Source organism: Sorex fumeus, unplaced genomic scaffold (genome assembly GCF_029834395.1).
Source record: "Sorex fumeus unplaced genomic scaffold, SorFum_2.1 ptg000008l, whole genome shotgun sequence".
Lineage (NCBI taxonomy): Eukaryota > Metazoa > Chordata > Mammalia > Eulipotyphla > Soricidae > Sorex > Sorex fumeus.
Window position 1 is genome coordinate 63,561,454 of NW_026606065.1, and position 14,420 is coordinate 63,575,873.

The following is a 14,420-nucleotide window of genomic DNA, read 5'->3' on the forward strand; positions in this document are numbered from 1 at the left end:
AGGTAAGATATGCACACTAGTCTTAAATTTTCTTAGCTGTTTCTTTTGTTTTATGTAGGCAATTAACATTTCATCTTCATGGGAAATATCAAACCAAAGTACAGAAATGTTTGTTCATCAAGAAGACTAGATTGTACCTTATATAAATGCTGTCACACAGCAGCATAAAGATACACATACTAAATTTATAAAAGGAATGATAAATCATCAATCAAGAAAGCAGAAAAAGTTGGGCTTGAGAGACAGTACAGTGAGTAGGCTGTTTACCTTGCACTTTGCCAGCCTGTGTTCCATCTCCAGCACCCTGGATGGTACCCTGATCCTCATTAGGAGTGAGCCCCAAGTGCAAAGCCAGGAGTAAGCCCTGTGCATACCCAGATCTGGCCCAAAAGAAAATTATAAAGAAATTAATTAATGAAGTAAAATTTTGAATGGTTGGGAATATAACCGGTACATCCTAAAACTGACTTGGTCAGTTTTCAGTAAGTTGTGATTTATGAATCATTTAATAAATCAGACTTTATAGGTTTCACATTCTCACAAAGTAACAAAAAAAGACAAAATAAAAGTGAAATAACATTAAGCATACAGATATTTCTACATTGATAATTTTGATTATACTTGCATAGTTATCACAAAACTCTATTATAGGTTTACCTCAGAGTCCATTGAATACATATGAATTTGGAAATTGTTTGAACAGAAAAAATATTCAAACTATGACCATAGTATTATGATTATGGTTTAAAACAACTAAAGTTCTTAAGCTTCCATTGCATTTATAGTGACTATAGACATCAAACACTTGCAAAAAATTAATTTATGTAAAGTAAATAGTATATATCGATTATGAGTTTCGTAGAAAAGTGGATGTGCTGGACTTTAGCGTTTGGTGGCCAAGAACCATTCCTCTACTTGACCCACAGCAATGGATGGATGAAGGACCAGGAAAGGAGAAAAATGGAGCTGTGCCTCAGGCTGGTTAGCAGTCAGTTTATTTCTCTATTCCTCAAAGTAGTTCGATCTCTTTTAAAATTACAGCATAATAATTTCTCTTCCTTTCTCCTGAGCATAGTTTCACCTCTTCAGCATAATCACTTCTCTTTTTTCCCATCATCATCTCATCATAATTGTAGTCATCATAGTTTCCTCTTTCCCCTTTTTTGTACCCTCATTTCATCTCTTCTCCTGCATTGTAATAATTTCTCTTCCGCATTATAATAATTTCTTTTCCTTTCCCCATCATAGTTCCTTCACTTCACTTATCCTTATTTAACCTCATCCTCTCTTCCCTTTATAGTATAGTTAAAGAGAAATCATGAAGGGTGGGGGTACACATAGATGGGATTGTCATAACAACAAACAGATGTAAAGCCACTCCGTCAGGTGGAGTTTCAGGAGATTAACTCAAGGACAAAAATCTCATCTGAGGGTACAGCACTCTAGATCACTAGGAGATCCACTCAAGGGTGGTATTCCATCTAGGGTGTATTGCTTCCTCTTTTCCTCAGCTAGTAATCCATTTAAACAATCATAGTAAACTTACTTCTTAAATACTTATATTCATTTTTTATGATCACAATAAGAGCTATATTAAGCTTAAAGTTTGGTTCTTCCTCGGGACATCTTGCTATATATTCCAGACTACAGACCTCATAACCCGAGCAGGGTCCTTATTCAGTTACTTCTTTTTGGTCATGACAATGTCCATGACTGTGCTTGTAGTTTATAATAGTTTTTTTTTTTATGGCACTTAGCTTGTCCCCTTTCAATGCCAGGATAGCTTACACCTTGCCCTGGGTCCACCCTTGTCACTTGCTGGGAACTTTCTTTTGGGTGTGTTAGGAATTAAGGTTAATTGTGGCTTAAGTCAAGTAAATATGATGGATTCTCGGAAGTAAATATTACTTGGAGTCAATTAACTCCCATGTTACAAATCATAGCATCAACTGTTTAAAGGTGTTTACACAAAAAGGACATTGCTAAATAAACCATGTGAAAATCATAAAGGGAAGAGAAAAGTATAATAGGATTATTATTGCCTGATAGAATTGGGTGTGCCTCAGGAGCACTGCTATAGGAGTAGCTCAATAAACCTAAACTCCCTGTTGGAGGAGCAAGGACAACCCAAAATTATCCAACAATAGATATTTGACAAATTATTTCTTTTGAAATCTACTTATTTTTTTAATTTTGTATCAAACTCTATTGCATTGAGTGCTTACTCCTAGTCCTGCACTCAGGGAATCAATCCTGGCAAGGCTTTAGCACACACAAAGCAAGTACCCTACTTGCTATACTATCCAGGTTCTCTTCCGAACTCTTTAAACATGTTCTAACAACAGCTCTAAAGCAAACTCTAATGGTTGTTTCCCCTTTTATGACTGTAAAAAGTCATAAAGAGTTATATTTCCTGAAACACTTCTATGCTCTATGCCGCCAAAAGTACATACAAAAGCAGTCATATTAACCTTTACTAAAACTATGCATATAATCATACACTGAAAACTAAAAATCATGCTAAAAGAATAATAACAAGTCACATTTTCACCCTAATATTTTTCAGAATACTTAATATTTTTTCTAAAAGCTGGGTAAACTTGAAAGTCATTTTCTCATAGAGTTCTAGTAATACAAAATTTTGCCCTTTTAGTATGGCAGGGCATTGAAAATCATAAGAGTAAGAATATACAGAATGGCATCATCTGTCGTGCCTTTATGTTGAATGCATTTCATTGTTTTATTTTCTATTTCAATTTATCCTCAACTTTCAGTTGTTTTAGCCTTGGGGAAATATCCTCACATTATAAAACCCACATACAATCTAGAATGATTGACAGATTCCAATGATGAAGGATCAAAATGAGACCAGCAGGGGGCACATATGTCAACTGTAATGCACAAATATATCCCAATATTAATAGAATTCTTTTATAGATGCCTTACTAGACATACTTTGCATTGAAGCCTAATTTATTTAAATCTTGGAAAATATATCAGGAAGGGAAAAAGTAAATAATGAAGGAAAACTGAAGGGGTGAAAAGCATTGATGGAAAAGGCATGGTTGATGATATGAAGATGTGCTGCACTGAAACTGAATATGACAAGAGAAGATTCTTTCAATATTTCTTGAAAGACAGTATGATCAATAATAGAAAAGTTTGGACCACTAAGGGATAATGAAAGAAATTCAATAATAGAAGAACGGAATCTGAATAGAAATAAGCTTACTTTTCCCTTTAAGATTGTCAGGAAGGAAGTTGAAGATAAGATGACAGAACTAAAAACAAAGCTTCATAGAAACAGCATGAATATTTTCTTTAAAATAAATGCATGCAGTTTAAGACAAATATTGACTAGCATACTGAAAACATCTCAATCATTAATGCATGAATATATGTCAAATGTTTTTCTAAGAAGTTATGAATGTAGAGTCATTGTGAGTTAGCAAAGTAAGAGCACTGGTCCTTAATTGGTATGAATATTTACAAAGTATTTTATGTCATCTGTAGTTAAATACATAAATACACAGGTAACAAATCACTGTGCAACATTTATTCTCAGTTAGAAACTATTTCTTTTTCACTTTAACAATAAAAGCTATGAATTCTTTTCTGTTTTTCAATAAAATCTAGGACCTTTAATGTGAAGCTTACGAATCAATTCCAACAGTTTTATAAAATGACATTAAGAAATGACTTCAGGTCATTGTTGCGTGGGCCAATAAACCAACAGGATGTTTGTATCCCAGACTTGCACTTAGAAGTGTCCCGCATTTGATCCAACAACCTGCTATTGCTGACTTGAAACAATAATTTTTGAGCAAGGATTTTTTTATTTTGCAATGGGTACTGAAGATTATATAGCTAGTCCTCCATGCCTTCCTTTAGAGTCAAAAATCTATTTTGTTCTTTTCTTCCACTTTCCACAGAAGCACATTTCGAGAAAATTCCATTGCTAGTATAACTATCTTTAGGATGGATTGCTATTGCTCTCTCTCATTTCCTCTGTGTGGAAAATTTCTGAGGGATACTCTAAATTGTCTAGAGATGTGACATCATATGATTATTATTGTTGCCTAGGGATTTCTCCTTATTGTTTTTCCCAAGCTTTTTATTGCTCTAGATTAAGTTAGGGAACTCAGGGCAACACAGATTTGTGAGAAAATGATGGACATAATGCTTTTAGAATTATTATGGGGCATTCATTGGGAGACATCTAGGAAGCATTTGGTGAAATAATCTGGAGTTTAGGAGACTGGTTTAGGAAGAGAGTCATCAGCCATTCTGATTTTCATGAAGCCATTGTTGTGAATGTTCGCGCTACGAATGAGTGTGCCCAGTGATAAGTTCAAGGCTAGACACCTAGGAAATGATGACTTCCAGGATTTGTGATAAAAAATTCATGCTGCACAAAAATATCATACAGAGAAGGAGAAAGGAACTTTTGAGTGAATGCCATAGCTATATTTAGATTACACCTTCTTTCCTGTGTTGATGTTGATGCTAAATCATACTGTTTCCCCTATTTTATGACACTTATCATCTGTTTTCCATAATTTCTCAACTTTGTGAAAACTATTTTTCACTTTAAATTTCAAGGTCAAAAATCAGTCATTATTTTGCCTTTTTATTTTATTTTATTTTATTTTATTTTTTGGTTTTCCTTAGTAAAAGGAAAAATTACAGTGTCAGTGATAGGCTCCTATTTCTGGCTCTGTATTCTAGAGTGACCTTTGGCACTGTTTGGGGGACAGTAAGCAGTAACAGGGATTCAAACCTGACTCAACTGCATGCAAAACAATTTTCTTAACTACAGTGTTATCTTTCTAAACTAGATATCATTTGTACTATATTTTGTTATTTATTTTTTTAATTATATTCAGTTGGCATCCCTAGATCTTATTCTGTTTTTCTTCTTCCTTTGTTTTGTTATAGGGACTTTCTTTCATCTCTCTTTTTTACTAATGTATTATTGATGTGAGTAATTTTAGTACAAAGACCATCACATCTCTTTAGAAAGTAACAACTTATAGTACTAATATGAATATGTGGGTGAACATATAATGAAAATAATAACAGTAGTTGAAGTTAGCTATTCGGGCAGATTTAGGGGTCCTGGAACAGAGCCCTGCATACACCTCTAGGGAACTCACTTTTATATCTAGCAAGTCTGACTCCACAAAGAAATGACAGATCCACAGCACTCAAGGTAGATCTTGATCTTTGCACAGAGTCAACACCTGAGGAAGACACATCCCCTTCCACAGCTCCTTTAGATCCAAGTTTCCAGATATAAAATACATAAAATAGTCTTGCCTCACACAATTTCTATTTCTGGAAAGCATCTCATACTCTTCTATGATCTTTAGAGTGAAGCTCTTTGTGAATATCCTATAGTTCAGTGTTTTTGTGTATCAGAGTAGAACAAATATACGCACTTTCATAGAGAATGTTATTGAGTACATTAAATAAAAAGCCCATGGGCATCTCTTAAAGTCATATGTAGTCTGTGACTACATATGAACTACATATCAATGACAACTATTATTTGTTTTTGATAATTTCTCAACTTTATTGTGAAAACACTTTTTCACTTTAAATATCAAGATCAAAAATGACTGATTATTTTGCTTTTTACTTTGTATCATATTAGCTGGTAAGCAATATTTCCCACATTATCTCTGATGGACAATGTACATGAGATAAAGAATTTTTGGCAGGTATAATTTTATTAAAGGAGATAACTGTAAACCTCTCTTCCTCTCTCTCAATCCCCAGTATATGTGTGACAATGGTAGTGGTAGTGGTGTGTTTGTGTGTTTGTGTGCATATGTACATGCGTATGTGTGTTTAAAGGGAGAAGACAGTATAAGTGTCAGGAAATTAGGATCAGATTCTATAAATCAGAAGCTGCAGAGAGATCTTACTTTGATTGGCATATCAGCATATTGTTATCCAATAGCAGTAAGAATCAGAGACTATTGATAATCAGACTGTGTTCCACCAGGTAATCAATGAATTTGACATTTTTTTTATCAAGACATTTCTACTCTCATTAAAGCAGCAAGTTTGAAAGGACAGCAAACCATTCAGACCAGCATTCAAACTCACTAAAGTACCAGTGATAGAGACTGTGATGGAAATGCTATCAGTGGCAAAGTATATGATTTATACAGGAGATGTAATAATGAAATCTGAAGATGGTTCTGTGCCTGCTATTCAAAAAATCCTTGCCTTATGACAGAGATTATGGAAAAATGGGGTAAATCACTTTATATAGATGTAAAGTATCATTTTTGGCAAGGTAAATTCAGAAGAAAACCATTAAGAACAGGGTATACTTGTAAGAGTCATGCCATACTACAAAAGTGTAGTGACAATGTACATTTTCTTTTCTCTCAAAAAAGAAAAAGACCGCATATGTAGGAACTGTGTGCTCAAGAGACCCGGAAATTAGTTGGTATTCTTTTTTCTCTTTTTCTCACGATTCAGAAAATTATCAAGCTAAAAAGCCCTACTAATAATCATATTTTGTCCTTTTCTAAGGAAAAGAAGCTGGTTGTAAGCAAGAAGCTCAGTATTATAATTGCATAAATGTCTAGCAAATTGAAATTGAAAGACTTTGTCTTTCACTATTGGTGTAAGGCAGACCTATTTTAGGCTGTGGATAACATTGACATTTCATAGATTAGGACAAATCACAAGATATACACCAGCCTGGCAGTCCCATACAAACACTGATGGTGACAGATGAAACAAACCATTCAAATCAGCAGAGTAGATCAAACTTCTTGACCAAAACTGCAATCTGAGAAGATGCAGTCTTCCCTTCTTGCAAAAAATTGATTAGATATTATCTATTCTTCTGACTGGGTCACTTGTTATGATTAACTGAATGTACATTTTATATTTAGAGATAACTTCCAAAAATGAAGTTCAATTTTGTGATTTTGAAACAATAATTTGTCAAGATCTAAAAATTATATATGCATATATTTAAAAATAATGATTCTCAGAGTAGATGAAATAAATCATTTCTTAGCATATATATAATATAAGGGGTAATAAAAAATAAAACAAGAAAGGAGAAAACAAATAAATGTTGATTTCAAAATATGTAAGATCTAGAAAATCAAAGCAAGGGATATGACAAATCCAAACAACGCTGCAATAAAAAATGCAGAGCTAAATTCATCTGAGAGGGAGGAGGTCCAATGGTCTGGAGCACAAGGGTACATGTGTTTACTGTTAGTTGTGATATCGTAAATATACTTTAAAGATGCATAATTGTTCCCTAAAACACATAGAGTCATGTGTGTTTCATCATCTTCAATTACAAAATAAAAATAGATATTCTTCATATCAAGGAAATATTGCATTGCTCATTAATTTTGGTAATATGATAAAAATTCACGTAATGCAATTTAGAGAAGACTGCTGGACTAGAGCTGTTACCAACTGGATTCCATATGATGTCAAAAGGATGCATGGCTGCCCATCTGCGAGATTGTCAGATTTCTTTGTCAAAGCCCTGAACAAACTGTTTTGAGGCTCTTCATTTTCCTGCAGCTAGTAGATGCCATTGTGCTATGCTAGCACGTGACAGGGTTGAATGGAGATGTTACTGACACCTGCTCGAGCAAATAGAAGATCAATGGCATGACAAGTGATAAAAGTGTAACCAGTTTCTATATGTAAATATGTGAATGACTTAATGGGAGGTGAAGTTTGTGGCAATTTATCACAATTATCTGTTCATAAAATCAATTTATTTGTTTAAGGCATCTCAGAGGCAACCATTACATTGGGTGTAAGTCAAATTAAAATTTGAATTATTTCTTGGTAAAATAACGATAACTTGATCATAGATAAAATATAAATGGAATTTTGTTAATATTAAAGCATTTAGATCACTGTCACTGTGACTGTCCTCCCATTGTTCATCGATTTGCTTCAGCAGGCCCAGTAACGTCTCCATTGTGACAATTGTTACTGTGTTTGGCATATTGAACACATCATGGGTAGCTTGCCAGGCTTTGCCATGCAGGCGAGATACTCTCCGTAGCCTGCCAGGCTCTCGGGTCGGCCATATTTGCCGCTTGCAAGACAAACACCCTACCCGCTGTGCTATCTCTCCAGCCCAAGTATTTGGATTAGAAATATAAAAACTTGACTGAAGAGACAGTCTAGTGGGTAACATGCTTGCATGTGCACAAAAAATCTAAATCCGGTCTCCCTCACCAAATATGCTTTTCCAAGGCCTTTCAGGAATGAACTCTGAACACAGAGACAGTGGTAATCCCTGAGTCCAGCCTATTATAACTCTTGAGCGGGCCCAGTAACGTCTCCATCATGAGACTTGTTGTTACTGTGTCTGGCATATCGAATACGTCACGGGGAGCTTGCCAGGCTCTGCCGTGCGGGCGAGATACTCTCGGTAGCTTGCCGGGCTCTCTGAGAGGGGTGGAGGAATCAAACTCGGGTCGGCCATGTTGGCTGCATGCAAGGCAAATGCCCTACCACTGTGCTATCACTCCAAAATCAAAAAATAAAAATGTGATATTAATATAATTTCTTTAGGTAACTGTTTATATATTATATGTATAATATTTGGCAACTAGTCACTATGGTTTCATATTTATATCTATAAAATTAGAGCTTATAATATTTCTCATTCTCAGCATATATATGTATATAAATTTATTTTTACTTTAAGTCTTGGTATTTATGTACTTTAATTTAATTAAGATTTTGGTTTTTTATTCAATTTTCTATAAAGTCATCCTCTCTTCATTTCTATCTCTATTACCCAAAGCCCCCAAAGGAATATATCAAAGACACTCTCATTGTGTATATTTTATGTTAGAACATCATTCTAGTGATAACCTTAAAATTTTTTCTCCCACAATTAAATAATATTGTTTTCTGCCTAATTTGCACTATATCACACAGACCTTTTACACTATAGCACGATCCAGTGTCTTTTTTTTTTTTAGTCTTTTATGTGGTACCTACGGGAAAAACTGAGCTTACAAAAGTGTTTCTACATATATATATATACATATATATGTACATATATATATCTGGATATAATAAAGGAGCTATAAGCTTTTTTCATAAAGGATGATTCTTGGGACAGAGCCATAGTGTTTGGCTCGCACATTGCTGATGCATGTTTGCTCCTCATAAGGAGTGATTCCAGAGTTTAGAGCAGGAATAGCCCCCTAGCATAGTCAGAAGTGCCCCTCTGACCCCCCAAAAAGTTAAAGGATGAATACTTAAGTCTGTATTGAAGGAGGTTCTCTATTGAACAAAGGACGATTTTTCATGTATTCTTGGAACCCTTATTAATGATCCTAAATCCATAAAAGGATGAATATTTTTATTTTTGAGTTATTCTATTTAATAGGTATCACATCTTCCTTTTTTTATTTTATTTTATTTTATTTATTTTTTTATTTATTTATTGAATCACTGTGGGAAAGGTTACAAAGCTTTCAGGTTTAGGTCTCAGTCATGCAAATATCAAATATATTTCCCTTTACCAATACTTATTTTTTACCATGAAGAACCCCAATAAAACCCCACCCCCCACCCCTCCCAGTCCCTGTGAGGCAGATGAATTCTAGTTAACACTCTATCTGCTTTGATTAGATTCATTGTTTCAATAAAAGATTCACCACTATTATTTAGAGTTTACCCGCCCCCCCCCCCAAATCAGACATGCTGAAAAAGTATTGTGAAGTGATTTGCTTTCTACAGCTGGGTTCAAGAATTAAATGTTGGTTTTGGATTTCTGCTATTTTACTTATTGACCCTGGAAGTATTTCTAATGAAAGTCAGATAGTTAAGAAATTGGTTTCTGTGCTCTGGAGACGTGGCCGTGCTGGAGAGCCGCTCGTGGGGGGCAACTGGTTACCTTGGTAGGGCGTGAAGGACAGACCGGAATGCCCCCCTTTCCATGAGGTTTTAGTCGCCCCGACACCCCCGGCTCATACCTGCTGTCAACAAGGCTCCCATGTGGCCGCCATACTTCTTTCCAGAGAAGAGAGGACGAATGGGGCAACACCCTTTCCCCTCTGGCAGACTTGATGGCCAGGATTAATGCATAGTCCGTTCACTTTTCTGCTCCAAGCTGCTGGGTTCTGCATTAAGTCCTTGTGTTTCTGGGGCTGTGGCCGTGCTCCAAACTTAACTCTGATTTTCAGGGAGAAATGTTGGGTGGTTTACTTCCCATTTATCACTTTGTATATAGAGAGATGTCGCGTGGCCGCATAAGTGGCCACGCGGTTTTGAGTAAAAGTCCTAGTTCCCGCATACTCGAGCTGTGCTTGCAGAGGCTTCTGGTCACCGGGGTTCCATCTGGGGGAGGCTGGATGCGGTACCTACCCCGTCTGGGACTTCCCGATGATCTCGGCTCTTTTTGGAACCTGTTTTTTTTTTTTCCCTCCGGGAGCTGTGGATCCCGCCCTCCATGTGGCCCTTCTCTTCGGCTGTATCTCACATCTTTCTTTATGATAGTAATATACTGTTTTATTTACTTTACCTTTAAAAATATTGAAATTTTTGTGTGATACTTTCAGTCTTATTATTCCCTCTGAAAATTATATACCGATTTGGGATCCTTATTTTTTATTGCTATATATATATGCATATATATATATATATATATATATATATATATATATATATAACATGCTTGGATGAGGAGCCGGCAGAGGAACCCGGGCGTGCGTACTCGGGTTGAGAGCTCCAAGCCTGATCCATTTGGGACTGGGCCTCCTCCACCCAACTCCCCCACCTTCCAGTAGGACAGTTACACCCAACAACTGCCTTATAACCCCATCAACAGCCAGGATCCAGAGACTCTAAAACCAAGCTCCCAGAAGAGAACAAGGCAGTCTCCTACCCCCGCGCCTGACAGTCATCACTGCGGCCCCTTGGAGGAGGGCGGATTGAGTTTCCCTCTCTGCCCTGAGCAGAGCCCCGACAGCTGAGGACCTCCGGGACCCAGCCAAAGCCATGCTGAGACCACTCTCCACACGCTTGGACGAGGAACTAGCAGAGGAATCCAGGTGTGCAGAACCTAGGGCTGAGATCTCCAAGTCTGCTCGGTTCAGGATTAGGCCTCCTCCACCCAGTTATCCCACCTTCCGGTAGCTAGACAGTTACACCCACCAACTGCCTTATAACCCCATCAATGGCCAGGATCCAGAGATTCTAAAACCATGCTCCTGGAAGCCGTGCAACCTCTTATTCTCTAGTTCTCACTCTCAGAGAACCCAGCAGGCTACTGAGAGTGTCATACTCACCTATATGCCTGACTAGGAACACCTGTAAAGGTGATTAGAGGCTGCCCCAAAAGCTTCCATCCCTCTCGGAAAGCCCGGAAAGCTACAGAGAGTATCCCACCCGCACGGCAGAGCCTGACAAACTAACCGTGGCATACTCGATATGTCAAAAACAGTAACAATGAATGGTCCTCATTCCCCTGATCTTGAAGGAGCCCCCAATATGTCATCGGGCTACACTAGCATGTGACAGGGACAAATAAAGATGTTACCGTGCCCACTCAAGAGAATCAATGAACAACGGGGCGATAGTGATAGTGATATACAAATAATTTATTTATTTTTTAGTCTTTTGTGTCACTCAATGACTGTGCTAAGGTGCCTCACTCTATGCTCAGGTGTGAAAATCTTTATAGAAATTTTAGTATATTTTAAATTACATGTAAAAATAATGCATGGCAGAATGAGTGAAATACATATTTGTAAAACAAATAAAAGATAAAGATTCAGTATCTAAAATCAATAAGGTATTTTTACAAGTGAATGGAACAATAACACAATTTAAAAAAGAACGTGACTTGAGTAGACATTCTCTGAAGAGACATCAGTTAGCCTATAAGAGTTTGAGAAGATAGTAACACTAATTATCAGGAAATAAAATAAAATGATATATCATTTCTCTCTCACTATGCTACTTAATAAAATATAATTTAAAATGTTTGGCAATGGCATCAGGAACAGTAACTTGTGTACAGTTGGTCAGAATAAAAATGGTTTAGTAGAATATTTCTCTAATATTCAAAGATGTCTTTATGTATGTCTGAAATCAGAATTTCCAAAAAAGAGAAATAGACTTCATAACTTTAGACTTATTCAATAAATGGGATCATTATCTTCGAGATTAAACAATATGGTTATTTGGGTCTTGATCCAAAATTTGTTTCTATTGATAACCTTAAGCAAAATATCACCATCAATCAGTATATGATATACATTATATAAAACTTATTTCCCCTCTATTTCAAACACTTTGAAGGAATTTCACATAACCAGAAGTTGCCACAGAACACTGCAGGTGTATGTTATCCCCAGTCCCCACCATAAACACCACCGGTTAAATAGATAAACAATGATTAGAGGATCTGAAATTTCTGAATGCAAAGCTGTATATTTATCAGAAATAAAACTCATTAACCATAAGTCATAGAATTCTCTTGAACTTGTTATTTGATATTTAACCATTAAAATAATTCTTTATAGAGCTAAGCACTGACTCGACCCATATTGAAATATATTTATGATATCATTACATTTTAACACATTTATATATTACAGAGGTAAAAATATCTATATATGTTTGGCCCCATGGATCTCACAAGTATAAAAGATAATAAATAATCCTTTGTGTATTCAGGTTTTGCAGAGAAATGTCAGGCTTCTCTATGAGTGTATAACAGACAGATAAATGTAATTTAGGCATTTGAGGAATAAACTAAACAAAGTGCTGACACTTAAGTTAGAATTAAGTGAGAATTAGAGGTAACTGGATAAAATGAGAAGATAAACGCAGGAGAAATATTTTGGAAGGAGAATGGAAGAAAACTACTCAAAAAAAAAGAATTAGTGTAACTTGAATATAGAAATTTTGAATCAATGTGGAAATTCATGAGTGCACTGTTAGCATAATATATGATAGCATCATTTTGCAAATATATAAAGTGAAACACTGTTTCAGAAGCCTTGTTCATAAAAAATAGATTTTTTTAATTGTTTGGGTTTCAGTAAAGATTTTCATGTGGAACCACACAGACCTATTAGAATAATAGTACAGATCTCCGTGATGTATTGGAGTATAAACAGCACTAGGGCACTTGGACTGTTTTTTTGTTTTATTTTTTTTTTTCAGAAAGAAAAAATTCCAAGCTATTTGTAAGAAAGAATTAGATGTTTGGAGCAAAAATAATGATTACAGACTTAGCAGGTAGCCAAGTATGGATGATTTTTATAAAGGACACAATATGGTTGTAGTTTGAAGATTTTAGATAACCTAAAATTAACAATGAACAATTATCATAAAATCTAAGTACATAAATTAGAAGAATTTTTGATGAGGAAATAATGTTCTATTTTATGCAGTTTCAGTTAACACAAATCATAGTTTTCAGGACATATTTTCCTTTCACAATTTCTCACATTTTTCCCTTTAAGTCCCCTTTCTCTTTCACCTCCAATGAGCCGGAGAAGAGGTTAACCATATCCCCTGCTGGAAAAAGAAGACACTTTAAATAAATCAGTTTTTGCAGCCCAACAAAAGGGCATTAATTATTGGACAGACATATAATAATTTTATTATTATTTCTGGGATGTCTGTAACTCTGGACTCTCAGGGTATGTATGAGAACCAGAACTGCTAAATATATTATACTAATACACTGAAACATTATCAATATTATTAAAGAATTACGAATTATCAATTATTGACCAATTTCTTGTCATAATTCTGATACTTTAATGCACTTAAATTTTATTTTGTTTTGGTTACCTTCCTTAAAATCAATGATTCATATTCTATTAAGACATATATGTCTGCTATTAGGATACTGTATGTCTTTGTCCTCTATAATATTTTTGTTGTTTTATTTATTTTTTTTGTCATACCTGGCTTCTTCCTGGCTCTGTGCTGAGGTGTCACTTCTCGTGGTGCTTGGGGACCATATGGAGTGCTAGGGATTTAACCCTGGTTGGCTGCATGCAGAACAATCTTCCTGCTGGCTCTATTTTTCTCTCCTTCCCCTCTGTAGGATTTTAAGAATTTTTTTTAAAGAATTATACATTTAAAAATCTGTAAAATTGAATAAGGCAAGTTTAAATAAAAAGGATGTATTGACTTTCAATGTCCTTGCTTTAACCTATTTTATCTGAACCTTAAGGTTATTTTTATATTGTTTAGGTATTTAATTTTTTATAGCAAGTGAAAACATATTTGTCTGCCAGAGCCTGGAGAGAATTACAGAGAAGGCTGACAGATGATTCTGTCATCACTCTAAATGTCATTAGCCTGGCAGTTTTCTCCAAAGCAAACAAAAGTACATATATAAATGGAGAAAAATTGGATGGCAATATAAA

The 14,420-nt window shown here is 35.5% G+C and overlaps 1 long non-coding RNA gene across 1 annotated transcript in view; it reads right to left on the reverse strand.

Annotated features, from left to right (window-relative positions):
- Positions 1–14,164, reverse strand: part of LOC130019383 (uncharacterized) — a 43,438-nt gene extending 29,274 nt beyond the window's left edge. Inside the window, exon 1 of the long non-coding RNA XR_008791753.1 lies at positions 13,953–14,164. This is a non-coding gene — a long non-coding RNA (uncharacterized LOC130019383). The remainder of the gene's footprint in view (positions 1–13,952) is intronic.
- Positions 14,165–14,420: the final 256 nt, after the last annotated feature.